Source organism: Eupeodes corollae, chromosome 1, assembly GCF_945859685.1.
Source record: "Eupeodes corollae chromosome 1, idEupCoro1.1, whole genome shotgun sequence".
NCBI lineage: Eukaryota > Metazoa > Arthropoda > Insecta > Diptera > Syrphidae > Eupeodes > Eupeodes corollae.
The window spans coordinates 61,593,185-61,601,855 of record NC_079147.1 but is presented as its reverse complement, the minus strand read 5'-3'; the positions used below and the strand labels follow the sequence as shown (position 1 = coordinate 61,601,855).

The 8,671-nt window shown below is 33.3% G+C and overlaps 1 pseudogene; it reads right to left on the bottom strand.

The window, feature by feature from the left end:
- Positions 1–638: 638 nt before the first annotated feature.
- The window catches only part of LOC129939610 (dopamine receptor 1-like), a 32,561-nt pseudogene continuing 24,528 nt past the window's right edge, over positions 639–8,671 (bottom strand).

Sequence of the window (8,671 nt, the reverse complement as noted above, 5' to 3'; positions counted from 1 at the left end):
TTTTTATTATACTTATTTTGAGTTCACTTAAATATCATCTCTGTCTCTGTTTTTGTTTTTCTTAAAAACTAATTAGGGAACTTGATTTTCTTCTTAAAAACTATCTAATCCAGATAATACGATAGAATCATACATATACAATCTTTTTTCTACAGTTTATTGTTTTATATTTTTGTTTTAAATTTTTGTTTGTACAATGGTAAATTCATTTATTAAAGTTGTTCGTAGGTTCGCAATCTTACGCGAGCAGCAATAAAAAGTATCTTTGAGATGATTAATATGTTGTTTTTAACTTGTTGCTGATTTACACAGGAGGAGGAGAGGGTTTTCATTTTTCTAATCCTCAGCCATATGTTGTGTGTGATAGGTAACAATACTTAACTTTAAGCTCATTTTGAAGCATCTTTTGTTATAAAAAAATAAAATGTTGAAAATTTTCCCTTACGAATTTTGAGTGTATCTGATTTGTGTCCCATTGCCATTTATATACGAGTACTCTATTATATTATGTTCATACCTGTGTGTCCAATTCGGTATCGGCCTCGTCTCACTCAACATAGGACAAGGATGACGAGGCCGATGCTGAGATACAGCAGACCAAAGAGCGTTTTGGTCAAATTGCAGATACCTGTTCCAGTTCAGCCGATGAACGGCCAGAGTTCATGCAAACGTTTTTTGGCAGCATAATCGGTCACAAAACGGTCACTATTCCTGGAATGGATGTTGCCTGGTTCACGTCGACAGCACCAGGGATTTTTCGTGGTTAGAATTCGTTTGAATGCATCTCGAAATTCCTTGTTGAAAATTGAATAGATAATTGGATTAAAGGCTGAATTCGAATAGCCAAGCCATGAGAGTATTTTGAATGTCTGTCCACCTATGCAGGTCCTTGCAGAAGGCCGCTACAATATTCACACAAAAGAACGGCACCCAGCATATAAGAAAGACGCCCATAATAACACCGACTGTAACAGCAGCCTTATGATCGGATACATGGTAGGGTGAGGAATGATGCAGGTTACGAACTTTGAACTTCTTTTGGTTCTTCGGTCGACGGATGCTTTTGTAGCGTTGCTTCTCCGCTACTTCGCCTGGACGAGTTACAGCCTTTATTGATTTTACATGTTTCTGTGCATAGCAATATAGCCTGTAAGGGATTATAAAGAGATACAAAATAGATATTTACTTAAACAGCATTGCCAGATTGAAAATTTAATTAAAATTTTTAATTTACAAGAATAAATATTTATACATATTTTCTCAGAAATATGGTCCTACTTGAATACATCAAAAGGGTTTAAAATGAACATAAAAAGGGTACAGCAGATGAGATGAAAGAAGACCTAAGTTCAATGGACCTGACCAAAAACAAAAAAATCTATGAATCAATTTTAAACGATTCGCAGAATCTTGTGGCAATTTAAAAAAAAGAATATGGTTAATTTAACTGTATTGTTTGTTTGACCTAAATTTAAAATGTCTGCCTTACAGAGTAAAAAAGTGCAATCACAATCTCATAAGCCGGGAATAATTTTAACGGTTGATTAGCGCCCGCATTTTGTTTAAGAGCAATTCATCGTATGCGGACAATTACTTAGTCTCTCAATTTGAAGAACGTTTACTGCGAAATTTTAAATATCAAAGTTCAGTTTTTTATTTACTTATTTACTGAATAACATTTGGATTATTTAATTAAGACTTTTAACTAAAGACGATATTCAAAAACTAAGTAAAATACTAAAATGATTTAAATTGTGTCTAGAAGAGAAAGATTTACTCGTATGATTACTTTGCAAAATAATCATACAATTTATTTTTGAGATATTTTTAGTTTTTACTTAGCCTTGAAAACACCGTTTTTGGTTGATTAAAGTATTTTAAAAGGGGACGTTTCTTAAAACCTATTGTGATAGCAAAATTTTAAGGTGAAATTCGATTCAAGGACATCTCCTAAGCATTGTTTTTGTTTGCGGGACAGAGAAAAACGTAATTTTTTCGACTAGTAATTAGAAAACCTTGTTTTATTTATAACTAAAACTTTGGGAAAGAATTTTCGAATATTTCATCATCAGGCTCCTTTTACAGATAGCTGGTCAATATAGCCCGATGATAGAATACAAAATAAAAGAAAATTGTAAATTGTCTTCAAATAGAAAATTTTGTTGGTTATTTTATTAAAAATCAAAAAACCACCGCCAAGACGAATACTCAACAAAAAATATTAGAGCACCATTTCCATAATAAGTTTAACATAAAAAGGCATAAAAAGGAATATATGTAAATTTGCATTAAAACTAAGTTTGACAAAGCATGGGCAATAATCTAATATTTAAAATCGTATCCAATAACGAAATTGATCAAGTGCAGCAGCTATCTGAAATTTGTGCTCAGCTGTCAAATGACAACAACTCAATAGCCAGGAAAACATCAAAGAAACTAAACCATAGAATCCTAAACTAAAAACATTTTTTTGCAAATTTAAATCTAAGGATAATCTGTTTGCTGTCTTTAAAAATACTGCAAAACTCAAGAACACGTCGATCTTAGTCCAAAGAGATTTTCCGCCGATAGCATTTGTATTCTTGGATTTATAATACGAAGCAAACTCAACCGTAATGCTAAACTTTATACCTTTTTCGTTGACTTGAAAGCTGCATTTGATATAGTTGACAGAAAAACGCTGTTCTATAAACTTTACAACTTAGGTGTATCATCTAAGTTTGTTTAAGCACTGGAAAAACTTTACAATCAAACGACAGCTAGCGTTCATAATAGATTTGGCAAATCAAAAGAGATCCAAATAAATCGAGAACTACGTCAAGGATGCAATCTCAGCCCATTGTTAATTGCGTTATTTCTTGATTACTTGGTTGTTTGGGTTTTTGTGAAGTTTGAAAGCTTAAAAATAAAAGTAATTATAAATGCTAATGAAATTGTCATTTTGGCAGAGTCTCCAGCTTCACTTCAGCTTATGATCAAAAGGCTATATGATTATTATAAAAAATTTGAACTGAAAGCAAACTCTGCAAAATCTAAGATAATGGTATTCCAAAATGGTGCAGGACGGACCGCAAGAGGAGAAAACTGGAAATATGATGGTGTAGTATTGGAAGTAGTCAAGGGTCACGTTTAATTTGAACATGGACAAACACCTCAAAGCCAAGGCCGATGCTGCTAGAACTTCTATTTGCTTGAACTGGAAAACAATTTTTCATAATAACAACATATCAACAAACGCCAAATAGGATGTTTTTAATGCAACTGTAAAAGCAATTCTGTTTTATAAGGCACAGATCTGGGGTGTTTGGAAATACGAAATTTTTGAAAATTTGCCCTGGTCCTTCTTTAAAAATATTTCTATTCCCTATAAGTACGCCAAAGTACATGTATCATTTGGAAACTGGGCTTTCGACATTTTTTTTTATAATAAGCGCACACTCAAAGGAATATACTAACCTTGTTATTTAGACACAGTGTGAGTACTAGGAAAGGGAGAGAGGGGTTGAAAGGAGATGTCGGTGCACATTGGTATTGAATTCTTGAATATTGCAATAGCTGGGAAAGAAAGAGTGTAGCAAGGCATTCCACATTCGCAAAGTACGGCTAAAGAACGAATTTCGGTACTTGACAGTACGTCCAAATTTGGGCTCGAGGGTATATTGATGAGCATTCCTAGAAGCGCGAGTATTACGGATGAACTGTTTAAGGGGAGGAATGCAGGTGGCTATTTCTCTAGATTATAAACCATTTAAAAAGCGGTAAAAGAGGGTGAGACAAGAAACATTTCGAAGATGTTCAAGTGACGTTAATGATCTTATGATGGTAATATCTACATCCAATCTAAATGCTCTACGTTCAATACTATTCAAGAGGCTTTAGTAAGTTGCAGGAGCACCAGCCCAGATACTCAAGCCTTGGACGTATGTATATAAGTCTTGTAAATAACAGGCAGATCAGAGGGGAAGAAAAACTTCTTGCATCGCCTTAGAAAACTCAAACATCTGGCCCCATTTTTAGCGACATCGCGTATGTGACCGTTCCACAAAAGGTGGTTGGTGATACACATATCAAGAATATCGAGATGTTCGGTTTCCTCTATGCAAGTGCTACTTATGGATAATGGCAAGGGGGTATATTTCACTTTAACGATACAAGACACCATTGCGTTTTCGAAGCATTAAATTCCACGCGGTTTCTTATTCCCCATTGTACAATGCTGTTTAGGTCGGAATTTAATGAATTTATCATATTTTTTCGTTGCAGTTCCACATCCGAAGAAGAGGGATGTGAATCTGAAAATGAATATGAAAAGCTAACAGTTCTATCTTTAGCGAAACAATGTATTGGATTAGAAGTTGCAGACAGGAGATCATTAATAAAAATGAGAAAGAGTGTTGGAGATAGAACAGAGCCCTGGGGCACACCAGCATTTATTCCTTGGTTTTCAGAATTGAATCCATCCAATACTTGTATTGTTACGATTCGAAAGGTAATTACTAATCCAATGAAGGAAGGATTTATGAAAACCGAAAGCACACATTTTCGATAAGAGAGCCTGATGCCAAACCCTATCAAATGCTTTTAAATCAAGTCCAATAATCTTATTTTCTCCAAAACTATGTAAAGATTTGTTTCTCTGTTCGGTGAGATGAACCATGAGATCAGCAGTGGACCTATTGCTATGAAAGCCGTATTGCCGGTCATTAAGAAGCTTTCGATCTTCGAGATATTTCTTGAGAGGCCTTAGGAGTAGGACAGATAAAAAAGCTTACTCAGTATTTTTGCCAGCGATGAAGAACACCTCTTCAGAACAATAGTGGGGATACCATCCGGACCAGCAGATTTATGTATGTTAAGATCTTTTAGGACTCTCAGTAAATTACGAGTATGAAAAAAGATTTGCCCCATAGAATCATTAACTCGCTCAAGTACAGGCGGAGTCATAAAACTCACTGGCAGCGTTGAATTTTTCGTATCAAAATTAAAGCTGATGATTCATATGGACCGAAACCAATTGTCAAATATTATGTTGAGAAGTGTCATGCATTAAAAAACGGGATTCTACAGCGATTATATTGATCTTGCTGCAAATTGTGCTATTATTTTAGAATTGAATGGATGTACTAGTGTCCAGATGAAAAAAGCACTGTACGAGGTTATCCAACGATGAAAATAAAAGGAACACGTTCATAGACATTTATTCGAAACAAATCAAAATGAGTTACCGCATACGACAAGGTTCTAATAAGAACCAGGATTTGTATTTCCCACAAACCCAAGTTATAAGACCAAATATGTACTCAAAATCCAAGGCATTCTCAAAGAAATCATTATTCTTAGAATCCTATTTCAAAACAAATGTCGGAAGACTAGTAATAAATGGTTTATGCTTAATAAAACAACATAGCGCCTTATTTAAAAATAGTTAACATTTCGATAAAAATAAAAATAAAAATAAAAATAAAAATACAGAATAGATTCCTGAGACTTAACTTGGTGAACAAATTATTTATTTCAAAACAGAATTATTTTGAAACATAGAAAATAACTAAAGTTAGCTTTTAAGCGGTGTATAATTATTTTTTTTAAAAGTATTAACATTTGGTAGTTTAGTTTGTACTTCCTTTACTTTTAATATTTTCGTAAATTAGTTCCGGTATAAATTCTAACAGCCTTTTGATATAGTTCAACGATATTTTACCAAACGCTTACCTAATTGCAGAAGTATGTATTCTCCAAGTATATTTAATAATCTGAGTATTATGTTGGAAGGCTACGTTAATAGGTCAAAAAGTGTTCATCATCATTTAGGAAAATTTATTTCCATGATTCCCTTATATCCAACTGAAGTAATTTTTGATGTTAACATTTTAATCTTAACTGTTCAATAATAACTAACAGTTTTCAATTTAACAACTCCTTCACAGTTGTGATGAAGCTTTCAACACCTTTATATTTTCTCAAATCGTTAATGTAAAACTTTGACCAATTAGGCCCAAGTTTTATCGTCAAAAAAAAACCACGTGATACCATTCTTTTTTGAAGATTATTTTAGTTTCGAAAAACTCTAATAGCATAACTTTCCGTTGTTCGTGAAGAACCGATTTTTCTTTAGTTTAATTCGTTTAAGATGGCACGAATTTGAATAACTCTTTAAACTGAATAAAAGCCATTAAGACCGTTTTATCAGCAGCTGCATGCCCGGTTGGGTTTAGGTGTCTAATCAAGTTGGTTTTAGCTTTTGAAACATTGCTAAGGAACGTAAATCTATCGATTTTCTTAAAATTTTAGATCCAAAAATTGAATTTCACTTAAAACACTACAATTGTTGAAAACGATTAAATTGTCGTTGTACCTATTCAGTTGACTTAACAAAAACTTTTGTTTTGCAAATGAGCGAGATTTTTTTACATTAATTTGTTAATATCTTTAGGGAGTAGTTAGCATCGACAAATGTCACAAAAACCCTCAAATTCAAATAATTCAAAAAGATTTCGAATTTGTTTTTTCATATTCCGTTTAAGTGGAAAATCTTAATATTTGAATATAAAATATATTCAGCTTTAAAATTGTAGCACATTTTATTTTATAAGCCCTTATTAACATCATAATGAAACACCCTGTATAAAATCATACACAATTAAATTTATGTTTTACCTTACTTATATAAACTTGTAAAACTTATATATTATATTAATATTTTATTTAAAGCAGAACAATATCGAATGATAAAACAGTTTGTTCATTAATCCATGTAATACTTTTCTTTGTTAAACCAAGGTATCATTCTATAATTTTAAAGAAAATCAAATCAATTTGTAATAAATTGTCGAAACGAAAACGTCTCTTTTATTTCTTTGGCTCATTTTTTATGTTCGCGGCATCCTACAGCTTCAGAAGTGGGATTGATTGATAATTAATGTGTTAAGTGTACGTTCGACTGTACAATTTCTTATGGTTACAAGTTCAATGTTTTACATTTTATGTTAATTTTCTGCTACGAGTGTTAAAGACCAAAAGAAGAACAGTAAAGAAAAAAAAAAAAACAATTTCAAGAAGAAAAAAATTAAAATTAGTGCAATTTCGGATTGAAAAATAAAGTGAAGTCTCAGTTAATAAAATAAATATGGATTCACGTGTTACAAAATTTTTACAAGTGGCTTCGGTTCAGGCGCTTAAGGAAAAATTGGCTGCTATGGGATTACCTTCAAATGGACTTAAAGCTGCGCTGAGAGTTCGCCTTGAAGAGGCAGCTAGACAATTGGATGATGAACGAATGGATGAGTTTTTTCCTGCAAGCAATGATGACAGTAGCAATGAAGAAGACACCGACGAAAATGTTCCTGAAAATGATGTGGAGCAGCAACAATTGGAGAATTTGCGGAGGATAGTTGCTAGAAAAGAAGAGATTCTAGCATTGCAAAAACGACTGGCAGAGTTAAATAGCCCATGTGAGTCACAAGCTAATTCTTGCTCATTTAGGGACATAGAAGATTCCTTGCAAACATTCTCTGGTGATGACAGTTTGCCTATTTCCAAATGGATTCAAAGCTTTGAGCATTCAAAAGAAATTTATAATTTTGATGAGTCAAAGTGCTTTATATTTGCACAACGAATGTTGAAAGGAACTGCAAAGCTTTTTCTCAGATCGACATCATGCCGTTCCTGGTCTGAATTAAAATCAGCGTTAATGAACGAGTTCAGTCATCATGCATCAGCCTCCGATGTGCACAATACCTTGAGGAACCGAAGGAAGCGTAAAGAGGAAAATATACAACAATACGTTCTTACGATGTTAGAAATTGCGAGTTCATCTGACATTGAGGAGAATGATGTCATATCATACATCATAAGAGGTATACCCGATTCATCTTTTAATAAGCAAATTCTTTTCACAGCTAATACCATACCGGAGCTGAAAACTGTTTTGAGAAGGTACGAAAGAATGAAGCTGGAATGTTCATCAGGTTCCACATCAGCATTTCACCATACGGTACAAAAATCTAAAACTTCCGTACAACAAAGTAACAAATTTGGCCTTAAGTGCTTTAACTGTAACGAAGCTGGTCACGTATCATCAAAGTGCCCAAAACCTCCACGTGAAAGAGGCTCTTGTTTCGGCTGTGGAGAGCGGGGGCATATTGTCAAGAACTGCCCAAAGTCATCTGGAGTGTGCCTTGTTGAAGATGCTGATAATTATGATGATGCATCCATTTTTCGAAACTTTCATGGTGTTTTGGACTATCATCTTCAAAGCAGCGAGTATGGAGCCGTAAATACTAAATTGAGTGCTTTAACCATGATCGATACTGGAAGTCCTATTAGTTTTGTACAACAAAAATTTATTCCAACCTATCTGACGTCAACTGTTGAAACGCAACCTGAAGACTTTGTGGGTATTAACAACAGCAAATTAATCATCCTTGGTAAGGTGTTTTGTAAAATTAATTTTAACCAAAAACTTGTAAGTCAATATTTATATATTGTTAAGAATGATACCATGAGAGATGCTTTTATATTAGGAAGAGATTTTTTAAGAAAAACAAATGTGAAATTAAGTTTTGAAAATGAAAAAGTAAAACAAATTAAAAATGATAAAGATTTAAGCGAAAATATTTGTACTGACGAGATAAATGAAGTTTTAAAAATTGATACGTTTGATGAACGTGAT